At 41.8% G+C, this 14,107-nt stretch overlaps 1 protein-coding gene across 12 annotated transcripts in view; it reads left to right on the top strand.

Annotated features, from left to right (window-relative positions):
• Atg10 (autophagy related 10) overlaps positions 1 to 14,107 on the top strand; it is a 289,765-nt gene that overhangs the window by 75,290 nt on the left and 200,368 nt on the right. The window lies entirely within an intron of this gene.

Below are 14,107 nucleotides of genomic sequence, written 5' to 3'. Positions count from 1 at the left end.
CCTCTGCATGTGTTTGGTACCCAGGAAGAATATCACGACCATCCTTACGTTTCAGTAAACGCAGGATCCGTGTTCACTTCTTTTTGATGACTACAGCGGGATTATATAGTCTTACGTCAGGAACCACTGGAATGTTAACAGATAAACGATGGTTGATGGGAACTAACTGCTTCAGTACAAAGGAAGAAATCATAGCTGTTTCAATCCTGAGCATCTTAGTAAAAAGACAGCTGTTCTTTGTACATGTGTCCTTGTGTGTGGGGGTTCTCTGCGTGTAGGTGTACGCACCCCTTCTGTCTGTGTGCATGTTCCTCTCTGTCTCTATGTGCGCATGTTTCTGTCTCTCTGGGTGCACATGTTACTGTCTGTATGTACAAGTTTTTGTGCGTGTGCCTTTCTGTATGTGCATGTGCCTATAATGTATGTGGGTGTGCATATGGGCCTGAATGTATATGGATGCCAGGTCCGTGTAGGTGTTTTCCTCTTCAGCTCAGAGAGGGTCTCCCTCACTGAACCTGGGGCTCACTGTTGGTTGACGACGGTTCTTCTTTCACATCCCAAGGGCTAGGACACACTACCACCCTCAGCTTTCACAGGGTGCTGGTGGTCTGAACTCAGCTCTGAACTCGTCATGTGCGCTTGCAAAGCACTTTACCCACGGAGCCATTTGCCTCGTGGAGATGCTTCTTCTTCATGTGTGTAGGGGCAGGAGTTCCAACAGCGTCCGATCAAAGTCTTTGCATCGGGATTCGGTGCTTGGGAGTGCTAAGTGCTCCATAGAGGTTGTTTGATTCTTGATTACTGCTGCCTGGCCCAGTAGCCAACACCAAACCTGAAGCCAAGCATGTTAGGAAGCTTTATCAAGTCGTTACGTGTTAGCTTAGAAAGGTAACAGAAATGATGATTAAAAAGACAAGTCACTGGTTTTTGTCCAACGAGTTGGCAGAGATTTTAAAAGCACCAAGAGTGCTGTGGCAGTAGGAGAGGCCGACGCTGTCTGATGTGACAGGTTGACAGGCTAAACCTGTGCTCATGGTGTGCGTAATCTATACCGATTAGAGAAGTTTAACCTCATCCTTTCCCATCTGTAACATTGCCCAGTGCACTTCACCATTTAGGGATGCGGAAGAAGTGACCCTCGCGAAGCCCCGCCCTCGCAGTGTCCTGCCATTGGCTCTTTGCTGCGCCTGCCTCATTTTGGTTCCACCTCCAGCCTTCAGCTTAGCCAACAGGCTGGTTTCCATGTAATGCTTTTACATCACAGTAAACTCCCGAGTGGTGCTCACACAATAACCAGAAACAAGCAGAATTTTATCAGGAAGTGCACGTATCATACTGCCATTTATGGTAGGGAACAAATAGAAGCGACTGTAATGTGCACCTGTAACGGGTTGGTTAATTAAGGTCCGTGCACCATGGATGCAAAGACTAGAAAGACCTCTTAGATGACCGATAGTACAAGAATTAAATGTTAAATAGAAAAGGGACAGTCGTTATAGACAAAACAACGTAATCCAAGAACATTTACTGCCCTTTGAATTAGCTGTTGACCATGGTTTTAAATATTATCATTTTTAATCTCTTCAAAGAGTAAAACCCTTATTTCTTCCTTCTCATCGCTTTGAAATCCTGTGGGTTTTTATCTGTTTGTTTGATACAGCAGTTCCGTTTGGAGGCACCATCTATCTATGTAAGTTTGCTTTCTTGAGGGTATCCCATTTTCTAGCTCCCAAATAAGAAAGAATGCTTTTAAAGTTGACTGTGAGTGACGGTGCCTCTGGATTTCTTGCTGGTCTTTAGCTGAAAGAGTAATGGAGAGATTCTCAGCTTGGTGTGGCAGTGTGTGCCTCTAATCCCAGAGACAGATGCAGAAGAATCAGAAGTTCGAGGCTCTCTTCAGCTACGTAGCAACCAGAAAGACGGAACCTTGTTTTAGACAAGAAAGCAAGCAATGAACAAGAAAAAAACACAGAAATAAAAAGGATATATATATATATATACATATGTATATATGTATATATATATATATGCAAGTATTTATGTAGCATAGATATTATTTTCCTTCTAATCAAGTAAGATTCTCTTAACTGCAGATTATTTTAAACGTTTTCTGTTCTGCCCTTTCTCTTCAGGGGTTTTCTATAACAGCGTGGTTCCTTTGTTTCTCTTTCATATCCCGTAAACTGGTGTTTACTGTTTTGAGGTCGGACTGCTTCCCCAGAATGTAGACCTGCCCATAAAGGGTTACATGATAAATATCTATAATCTAACTAGATCACCTTACTTGTGTATGTTGATAAAACCTGGCCAATCAGATTAGTTACTTTGAATTGATTGAATTCTAAAAGGGTATTACTTTAAGTAGAATAGTATTTTTTACCCCCTGATAATCAGTGTACATAGAAAAGTTACAAATGTCTGAAAAGAAACACTTGCAGTGAGGTTTTCTGTAGTTTGGTTTGGAGGGGAATGTGCTGCTGCTAAGCCTATCACTTGCCAGCCGAGGAAGGTGTTTTATTTTATTTTAGTTTTTCTTTTTATTTATTTTTCTCTCATATATTGCATTCCAACTTCAGCTTCTCCTCCCTTCCTCCCCTCCCCCAGCCTCCCCTTCACCTCCTCTTTCCCCTAGATTCATTCCTCTCTCCCTTTACTTCCCTTCAGAAAAGAACAGGCTTTTCTGGGACATCAACTAAATGCAGCATAAAAGCTACAAGACCAGGAACAAATTCCTACATCAAAGCTGGATGAGGCAATCCAGTAGGAAGAAAAGGGGCCCAAAGTCAGGCAAAAGAGTCGGAGACAACACTGCTCCCACAAGAACACCGAGCTACACAACCATAGGATACAAGAAGAGGACCTCGGTCAGGTCCATACCGGCTCCCTGGTCTCTGAGAGCCCACTCAAGACCCTGTCAGTTGATTCTGTGGGCTGTGTTCCTGTGGTGTCCTTGACTCCTCTGGCCCCTGCAGTCCTGATACGCCTATTTCCCCCTGCCCCCAATTCCAGTCACCACTTCCTGTATTCTTTCCCTCTTCCCCCCACCTGGTATTTCCTGTTCCCATCTCCAACCCCTGAGTCCATCCTTGAAATCTATTTTTAAACACATGTATGTGTGTGTGTGTGTGTATGTATGTATGTATGTAATTTTTACATCCTGACCACACTTTACCCACCCTCCTCTCCTTCCAGACTTTCTCCCCACCTCTCCCTACCCACTGTCCACTACTCCATTTCTCTTCAGAAAAAGGCATGCTTCCATGGATATCAAACAGCCATAGCATATATCTAATCCAGTATGTCCAATATCATCACAGAAATATTTAAAAAAATTTTTTATTTAGTATTCTCTCATATACTACATCCTGACTGCAGTTTTCCCTTCCTCTCCTCCTCCCATCCCCCAATTCCCATCCCTCAACCTATTCCTTAGAAAAGGGCTGGCCTCTTATGGATATCAACCAAACATGGCCTATCAAGTTGTTACCTCCCTTCATATTTAGGCTGTATGAGGCCACCTAGTAGGAGGAAAGGCTCCCAAAGGCAGGCAACACACTCAAAGACAGATTCTGCTCCCACTGTTAGGAGTCCCACAAGAAGACCAAGTCACACTGTCAGTGTTCTAGAGGACACAGGACAGTGATTGTTCAATGAGCCATTGCAGATGAATTTAGGCTTCTGAGCATGGGGGTGGGGGTGGGGAATCAGCCTCTGAAGGACTAAACCCTGACTGCTTCCCAGAAACTCTTTTTATTGTTGTACAAAAGGCACCTTTAGCAAGTCAATTTCTGAATACCAAAACTTCTTATCTGACCTAAGGGTTATCTTTAAAGACCCATCACCTAAGTGTTTCTCAGCCAGAGGAGACTTCCTGGTTTGCCAGGCCTAAATTATACAAAGGCTCTGAGAATCCTTCAAAAGAATAATCCCATAAAAACCTCAGACAACAATCGCTGACAAAAGGCTACTTCAAAGCTGAGGTGCTATCCCCCCCCAGATTCATGCCAGATAAAATGGTTCTGCTAAAATTCTGCTACACTATACAACTGTTATATATGCACGGGGCTTGGGTCAGTCCCATGCAGGATTCCTGGTTGGCAGTTGAGTCTCTGTGAGCCTTTATGAGCCTAGGTTTGTTGATTTTTGTGAGTTTTCTCATGGGGCTCTTAACCCCTCTGGCTCCTACAGTTCTTCCTCCCTGTCTTTCTTCAGGATTCTCCAAGCTCTGCCTAGTGTCTCACTGTGGGTCACTGCATTTGCCTCCCGTAGTTGCTGGGTGAGGCCTCTTTCTTGATGCCAGTTAGGCTAGGCAACAGTCTATGAGTACAGCAGGATATTAATCAGAATCATTTTATTGACTTTTTTCTGCCAGTGGTGTTCTGTTCTATCCCAGGTCTCTGTGCTGTCCAGCCTTTGGTTTCTGGACCTCCAGCCAGTGTCAGGGATGGGGTCCCTCTCATGGCAAGGTCACAAGCTGGACCAGCCATTGGTTGGCCATTACCACAATCTCTGTGCCACCTTTACCCCAGCACATCTTGGAGGTAGGACCAATTGTAGGTAGAAGGATTTGTGGCCGTGTTGGTGTCCCAATCTCTCCACTGGAAGCCTTGCTTGGTTACAGGAGATGGACTAGTTCAGGCTCCATGTCCCCCATTGCTAGGAGCCTTAGCTAGGGTCACATTCATAGATTCCTGGGAGGTTCCATTGTACTGGGTTTCTAGCTAGTCCCAGAGATGCTCCACACACTATCTAGTACTTTCTCCTTCAATCCTCCCCACACCTGGACCCCCTGTTCTCATCCCATGTGCCATTAGACCCTTGTCCATCCCCTCTTTTACTCAGTCCACCCACAATGTCTATTCTGTTTCTCCTTCACAGTGAGATTCCCTCTTGAATCATTCTCCTTAGCCTCTCTGGGTCCGTGGAGTGTAGCATGATTATCCTTTACGGTTACCGTCCAATCGTAAGTGAGTATATACCATGTTTGTCTTCCTGCGTCTGGGTTAACTCACTCAGGATGACCTTCTCAAGTTCCATCCATTTGCCTGCAAATTTTATGAAGTCATTGTTTTTAATGGCTGAGTAATAAATAGTCCATGTGTATATGCACCACACTTTTATCATCTACTCTTTGGTTAATGGACATCTAGGTTGTTACGGATAAAGCTGCTGTGAACATGGTTGAGCAAGTGTCCTTGTATTACGGTAGATTTGCTTTGGGTATATGCCCAGGAGTGGTATAGGTGGGTCTTGAGGTAGATTGATTTTCAGTTTTCTGAGAAGCCACCATATTGATTTCCAAGGTGGCTGTATATGTTCTCACTCCCATCAGCAATGGAGGAGTGTTCCTATGTTTTCACATCCTTACCAGCAGGAGCTGTCACTTGTGTTTTTGATCTTGGCCATTCTGATAGGTGTGAGATGGGATTTCAGGGCCATTTTGATTTGCATTTCTTGGATGACTAAGGATGTTGGATGTTTCTTTAAATGTTTCTCAGCCACTTGAGATTTCTCTTTGAGAATTCTTTGTTTGGATTTGTACCCCATTTTTAATTGGATTATTTATTTTGTTGATATCTAGCTTCTTGAGTTCTTTTTAATTTTGGATATTAGCCTCTGCCAGATGTGGAGCTGGTGAAGATCTTTCCCCATTCTCTGGCTGTTATTTTGTTCTATTGATGGTGTCCTTTATCTTACAGAAGCTCTTCAGTTTCATGAGGTCCTGGTTACCAATTATTGATCTTAGAGCATGAGTCATTGATGCTCTGTTCAGGAAGTTGTCTCCTGTACCAATGAGTTCAAGGCTGTTCTCTACTTTCTCTTCTGTCAGATTCAGTGTATCTGCTTTTATGTTGAGGTCTTTGATCCACTTGGAGTTGATCTTTGTACTGGGATATATTTGCATTTTTCCACAGGCCAGCATTCTGTTAGACCAGCACCATTTGCTGAAGATGCTTTTATTTTTGTCCATTTTGTATTTCTGACTTCTTTATCAAAAATGATGTGTCCATAGGTGTGTGAGTTTACATTTGGGTCTTTGATTCCATTCCTCTGATCAACTTGTCTGTTTTTATGCCAATACCACTTGTTTTTTTTTTTTTTTAATTACTATTGCTCTGTAGTACAGCTTGAAATCAGGGATGGTGACACTTCCAGAAGTTCTTTTGTTATAAGGATTATTTTAGCTGTCCTGGAAATGTTTGTGTTTCCATACGAAGTTGAGAATTGCTCTTTCCAGGTGTATAAAGTATTGTGTTGGAATCCTGATGGGAATTGCATTGATTCTGTAGATTCTGTAGATTGCTTTTGGTAAGATGGCCATTTTTATTACGTTGTTCCTAGCTATCCATGAGCATGGGAGAACCGTCCATCCTCTGCTATCTCCTTCGGTTTCTTTCTTCAGGGACTAGACGTTTTTATCATGCAGGTTTTCACTTACTCAGTTCGAGTTACCCTGAGGGATATTTTATATCATTTGTGGCTGTTGTGAAGGGTGTTCCTCAGCTCCTTTGTCATCTGTATGTAAGAGGAAAACTGAAAAGTATTTTTGGGTAAAACTTGTATCCAGACACATCAGTGAAGTGTTTATCAACTGTAAGTGTTCCTGGTAGAAATTTTTGGGTTGCTTATGTATACTACCATATGGGGCACCATTTGTAAAATAAAAGATTATTCTTTTTTTTTTTTTTCGGAGCTGAGGACCGAACCCAGGGCCTTGCGCTTCCTAGGCAAGCGCTCTACCACTGAGCTAAATCCCCAACCCCAAAATAAAAGATTATTAATATTATTCTGTATATATTAATTAATGGTAGAAATTAGTATGGTGGCAATTATTCAGGCCAGCTTTTCCCCAAATAACCCCACAGAGATCATTTAATATTTCTTTTTTTTTCTTTTCTTTTCTTTTCTTTTTTTTTTGTTTAATATTTCAAGGACATAGGCCTTAGCTGGCCTTAGATGCTCAACTAGCTCCTCTAAGTTAACCTGACCACCTAGCCACATCCAGCCATGTGGTTAGCTATCCCTTTTAGGTCTTCACATCTGTCTTCTCCCATGTCTCCTGGCACAAACCTTTCCACCTTCTTCTTCCCAGAGTTCCTTCTCCTTCCCAGAAAGTTCCCCCTTCCACTTTCTGCCCAGCTAATTGGTAATCAGATTTTTATGAAAGCCAATCAGGGAATACCTTAGGTAGATGAAGGATGACAGAGACACAGGGTACGCCAACAATCATATCATCTTTGGATACCAATACTTTGACTTCTACATTTCCTATTTAAATCCCCTTGATCTCCTTTAGATGTCTTATTGCTCTAGCTTGAACTTTAAGTATTTTATTGAATAGACATGGAGAGAGTGAATAGCCTTGTCTCATTCCCAAGATTAGTGGAATTGCTTTCAGTTTTTCTCCATTTAATTTGATGTTGCCTTTGTTATGTTTAGGTATGTCTCTTGTAATCCCTGCTCTCTCTCAGACTTTTATTATGAAGGGGTATTGGACTTTGTCAAAGGTGTTTTCAGCATCCAATGAGAAGATCATGTGGTTTTCTTCTTTTCATTTTTTTAATATGGTGGATTGCATTGACAGATATTCCTAATTTGAACTATCTCTGCATCCCTGGGATGAAGCCTACTTGATCATGATAGATGGACTTCTTGATGTGTTCTTGGATTTGGTTTGCAAGTATTTTATATAGTATTTTTGCATCAATGTCCATGAAGGCAATTGGCTGGTAATTCTCTTTCTTTCCTTGTTGAGCCTTTATATGGTTTGAGTGTCAGGGTGACTGTGGCCTCCAAGAATGGTAGTGTTGCATCCGTTTCTATTTTGTAATAGAATAATAATAATAATAATAATAATAATAATAATAATAATAATCTGAGAAGCACAGGTGTGGGGTCGTGGCTTTCCTGGTTCAGGGCGTTGGCCTGGCCTCTGGTGGAGCAGAAGACGTTGGGCAGAGGGGTGGGCAGGGTTATGGTGATGAGAGGAGGAGTGGTTTGTGTTTGTTTGCAGGTGTTGGGGAACTGGAGGGGGGTGGGGTTTTCCTGGGGTTCAGGACTCTGGCCTGGCCTCTGGTAGGTGTAGGCCAGGATCCCTAATGATCGAGTTGTTTTGGAAATCAAAGTAAATTAGATCGCCTAGTGTGGATCACTTGGAAATTGTATTTTGTAATTTTTTAGTCATGTCCTAGCAGTATGATATGACCTTGTGTAAACCTCAGTTTTCTCACGTCAAGTATTTGTTCTTTTGCTGGATAAAATATGCAAAAGTATTACTATTAATACTAACAAAATATTTCCTGGTCACAACAATGAAGAACACTGAGCAAGTGGGGAAGTTAAGAAGGAGAAGGCATGACATCTCGTTTCTGTGCTTCTCATGCTTTCAAAGGTTGGGATAACCCTCCTCAGGCATGGTTAGCCAGCAGTCGCTCACAGATTTGTAGGGAGACCACTGAATATGACTCTAGCCAAAAAGTAGTAATAAAGTGTTTAGGGAACTGTGCATGTACTGTGGTAAATACTAGACTGAGTTACACGTCTCCGTTTGTATAACTTTTTTCTTCATTAGGGTTTCTTTCTTTCTTCATCAACATAAATTTCTATTTATTCAGTAGTATGATTATGGGTATGATGATCTACAATTTGCTAGTTTTTCATTTTTAGATATCTCTGAATTAATATTTTATCTTAATAGCTTGCTTACATTTGTGATAGAGTAGAAAATATTATGACAATTTAAATATATACTTAGGGTAAATGATAATAAGATGGGGAATATATTGTTTCTCTTATGCAGTGGACTATTCATATTTAACAAATTTTAAATTCCATTATTTAAGCAGATTTTATGATGAGGATTGATTATGCTCCTGATAGAAGAACTCGAGGGATATATAATCTTAGTTTGTGAAAATTACAGATTTAGCTATAACTATCCTTTCAGGATGGGACCTGTCAGTCATGAAAATTCGGATGATTAATGAACTTTAAACAAGTGTGTAAAACAACACTGTCAACCATCAGTCATCAAAAGATGCCTACAGTCTGCAGAGGGAGCTCAGGACGTGGTCTGTGGCCCTAGGAAACATTGACTTAAGCAAAATACCCAGTTTTAACCCTAAAATTGTGACATTCAGATGGCTAAAATAATCATACTTTCTGCTGATAGTAGCTGATTGTGCCTGTTTAGCTTGAACAACTGTGCTAAGGGAGTGCACATATGTCAATGTCACAGGAATGCACATACATGAATGTCAAAGGAATGCACATATGTGAATGTCACAGCAATGCACAAACATGAATGTCACAGGAATGCACAAACATGAATATCACAGGAATGCACATACATGAATGTCAAAGGAGTGCACAAACATGAATGTCACAGGAATGCACGTATGTGAACGTCACAGGAATGCACGTATGTGAATGGGTGGGTTTCAAGCCAGAAAGAGGAGTTTCCGTGATGTTAGTACTTTCATTTGTTTATCCCCAGTCAATATTTCTATCAGTGACTCTAACAAATTCTGCTTAACACCCGTTTGTTTGGTATTAATGTCTGTGTACCAGGAGTTTAATCCTCAGGAAGAGATACCTGCAGCGATCATTTATCAGCTTTTCTATTAGGTGCCAATGCCCTGTATTAGTTCTGTATGACCGCGGCAGACCTGTGGTAGGAGATGGTGATGGATTTAAATGTGAAGTCAGGTAAGTTGATGTTAATAAGGAAGACAGGAGTCCAAGCCGCTGGCACTGTGCTGCGTGATCTGAACACATTATCTCCTGATACAGACAACCTTCATTACCATCCTTGTACGCATAAGGAGATGGGGACATGGCGGCTAAGACCCTTACCCAGGGACAAAGGCAAGGCCATGATTAAGTTTGACTTCAAAACTCATGCTTTAACTACTTCATAAGCAACAGGAACTATTTTAGTGGACACCAGAAATCACCTGGAGGCTTGTTAAAAACAAATTATTATATAACAGTTTGTTCAAACTAATTGCCGTGTCCACACCTACAGCTTTTAGCAGGTCTGATGGGGACCTAAGAATTTGCAGTTCTCCTAAGCTTCCAGACGGGACCGATGCTGCTGCATCAGAACCACACAGTGAGAACAACCAGGCCTGTCCTCTAGCATGCTTAGTAGAGCTGAGGTACTGCACACATGGTTGGCTCATGTGAGGAGTCGGTCAGTACTGCAACAATTTAGATGGGATGGAAGTTGTCTTGTCAGGTTTGCCAGAAGGAGAACATAGCCTAGCGTTTCTCTTCAAATGATTTGCGGCAGATATGCTTTTAAGAGAAAAGAAGCCAGAGAAGCAGGGCAGAGCAAGGAATAACAGCTGGGGAAGAGAAACTGGAGACAAACTTAATCTGACCTCAGCTCTTCATTTCAAATATAGCAGAGAATTAGTCCCACTGAGTGTCCCTGGGCTGGCCTTTGGTAGTCTAGTAATCAGTTTCAGTAGCCACATCTCAGGTGGGTAACTGCAGTTTCCCAAGTAATCCTCCAGAGAAGGGGTCCTCTATGAGTTATCGGCCAACAGTCATAGCATTTGAGTAGAGGTACACGGACCAGCCTTAAAGAGGAATTAAAGGGCTATCAACAGTATCACTATTAAGGAGTGACATAAGCCAACAAAAAATGAAACCTACCCACTACATCTGCGAATCCCACAACAGAGAAACACAAATATTTGAAAAAGAAAACTGCATTTGTATTCAACATATACAGGCTTTTCTTGTTGCCAGCCTTTAAGTGCCACACTATATTAACAATTTATACAGCACTGTGTTGAATTCAATATTATAAGAGATACAGAAATGGTTTCAAGTGTTTGGGAGGATATAAGTAGATTATGTGCACATACGACACCATCTTATACTAGTGTCCGCAGATTTTGGCACTTAAAACCGTCCTCCGTGGATGCAATCTATGTGTAAGACCTGGACTTACATGAAAAGGGGAGGCTTTCAGAAAGTGGTAGTTTTAGTTGTCTAAAAACTCAAGACAATGAAGAGAGTGTTTAAATGCTAGGAAACTAATTAGAAAGTTAGATACATTGACCAACACAGGGGTAGCCTTTGAATATATTCAAGGAACTCCGAGGTTCCAGAAACCATGTGGAGATCTTTATAGTTAAGATGGCTTCTTACAATAGTGTGAACATGTCACCTGTGATGTGTATTCTCAGGCCCACTCAGGCTTTCCTGAGGTTGCCTCATCTGTGATAGTCAACATATATATGTTATGCGAAAGCAGATAGGGGATCCAAACCCATGGTCACATACATGACCCTGTTTAACCAAAAATCAGTGGCTCAAAACAAAATGAGTCAAGATGAATGTGAAAGGTTTGTCATGGAGTGAGGGCAGCGGGGTAGGAGTAGTGGGGGCAACGGGAGGGTGTGGGGGCTGAGAGTGGTCAGTGTGCAATGGGTATTGTGTGTGAACTTGTGGCAGAACAAATTTAATGTATAAATTAAAGTAGATTGAAGAGTCCAGTTGTCCCTATTACCTCAAGCACTTAAAAATATTTTTAAAATGTAAAACAACGTCATCTTCTTACCAATTCTTTCCTTTGTTTTGGGAAGTATGTCTTCATAGAAACATGATCATAATTATATTTAAATTAAGTGAATAGTTGCATTTGGAATTTAGTTTTTAATATAGCAAGTACCCATAAATAAAACATTGAACCAAAAAATTATTGTCATCCTCAGTGGATTTTAAATGGATTTCCCAATATCAAATTATTTGAGAACCACTGCTACAGTTCAAGTAAAGTATTACATGATTACACGTGAAAAACTTTGGTAACAGGCAGGAACAGTACATTCATTCACCAGTGATGGATTAGGAATTTCAATAGTTCACCTGGCAGAGAGCATGCATGGCACAGCTGTGGTGTGCTGGGGAACCATCATTATCAAGTAGAGGCCGTCTTGGGGATGTTACAGTAGACCAGAAAACCAACAGAGATTAGTCATCTTCAGAGATTGGAATGCTTTGGTGCAGAAGAGAGAGTAAATTTACTTAGTTTCTGAGGCTAGGACTCGTGTCACAGTCTGACAGATGCTCTGGACAAAACTTAGCATTACCCAGAGTGAGGCTGAAGAAAATGCAAAAGTAGGGACTTCCTGCTTCTCAGTGCAGACCTTCAGCTGCAGTGAGGACAGCCTCCCCTCCTCCCCTGCCCTCATCTCTTGGGACAGTAGTGGGCATACTGAACTGCCCAGAGGCTTACAGCAGCCAGGCAGATGGGGAGTCACTGAAATCCGCTGGATGAAGTGCTGAGGGCTGTGTGCAGGTGAACAGGCTACTGAAGGCCAGCTGGCATGGCCTTACAGCTTTGTAAGTGCAAACGGTGGCGGAGGTGTGGAGTTTTATGCACGGTTTGAGGAAACATTGCATGAAATTCAAATAATCTTTATCTTGGGCAGCAAATGTTCCTTACATGATCAGTGCATAACTCCTCGCTTCAAACAGTGCAGAAAGGATACTTGACTGCTGTAGAAGACTAAACGAGGGACTTCTACGTTTCACTTAGAACTCAATGGCTAAGAAATAGTTAACATATAAATCACACTTTGTTTCTAGACAGAGTCTCATTCTGTAGTTCAGGCTACATTGTCTCACTGTGTCTTAGCCTGGCCTTGAGTTCATGGACGTTCCCCTTCCTTTGCCTCCCAAGCTCTGAGAGCACAGGTGTGAGCCACCGCATGTGGCTTATATCGAATTTTATATTTTAAAATGTACAAAAAGATACCTCTGCTAATAACTGAGTTTTTGAAAGATCTGCTTTGAGTGGTATAGGAAATCAATTCACTTTGCTGTTCTATCGCGGACCACGTGTCTTAATTGTAGAAAAATAGCTAGATTTAGATGTATATGCCTGTGACATTATCTACAATGGATTTTAAAGCTCAAAGTGGAACTGCCAAGATGTCTGGAACAGGCCAGTGTGCTTGTAGCCCAGCTAACAAATTGAGTCCCTTTTCCTGAACGTACCTGGTAGGAGGAACGAACTGAGTCCTATAAGATATTCTCTAGTTTATGCTCTGTGACATGTCTCTCCTCTCTCTCTCTCTCTCTCTCTCTCTCTCTCTCTCTCTCTCTCTCTCTCTCTCTCATATATGCACAAATAAACATAAAAATTTGATATGGAATGAAAAGGAGAGGGTCATAACTTCTTCCTTTTTGACTGGCTGTAATTTAAAATTGTCATTAAAATGGAGTAGATGATCCAAAGTGGGCTGGTTAAGTGCATTGAGGTATCTTCTGTGCTAGCCCTGGGAAGCAGGAGTTCTTGGAAGTTGGTGAGTACAGGTGAGACAGTTATAGAATCATTGCTGTGACTTGCCAACTTCTGACATTGGGAATTAACAAGACCACGTCCTTCCCAGCAACACCCCCCCCCAAAAAAAAACCCAGGGCACTGACTTATGATCCTCCATGCAGAAAAGGGGATATCCTAAGGGGCAGGCTAGTCAGAACTGCTCTCTGGGATCCGGTGTTTTGTGGGACACTTGTCTTCATTAGTACGTGTTAGGGCTTTTACTTTCCATCGTCAGTTTGTGAACTTTTCTGTTGGATTGAAGACTTTAGTAAGAGAGACGTGACCATTTCGCTGTAGTGAAAACATGACCAGCAGCTGTCTGCTTTGTTGAACATGGACTTTACTGATAATCCTTATCAAACCTTGTTTGGATAAATGAGGTAATAGTTTGAGGTAGAATTAGGAGCACAGACTGTATATTCCAATTAGGTAAGTTTTCTTTCCTAAACATTTTACTCATTTAGTTTAGGAAAGTCTTTTCTACATTAGTTTGACAATGTCGTACATTTCTGTATATAATAGATCTTAATTATATCTACCTCTAGGTCACCCTTTCCACCTCCCTGACAGCCTTCATCAATATCGAATACCTTCATGGCCCTTTCTGCTTTCACCCACTGAGTCCAGTCGATGCACCTGCTGGAATGTTGACTGATTTGTTGTTTGTCCAGGTCATGCGTGGATACCCACGGCTGCAGTGAGTTCAGGTCATGTGTGGCTACCCACGGCTGCAGTGAGCTCATGAGTGGAGCAGCCAAGCCA

The sequence above is a fragment of the Rattus norvegicus genome, chromosome 2 (genome assembly GCF_036323735.1).
Source record: "Rattus norvegicus strain BN/NHsdMcwi chromosome 2, GRCr8, whole genome shotgun sequence".
NCBI classification, from domain to species: domain Eukaryota; kingdom Metazoa; phylum Chordata; class Mammalia; order Rodentia; family Muridae; genus Rattus; species Rattus norvegicus.
This window is presented reverse-complemented; position numbering and strand designations above follow the sequence as displayed.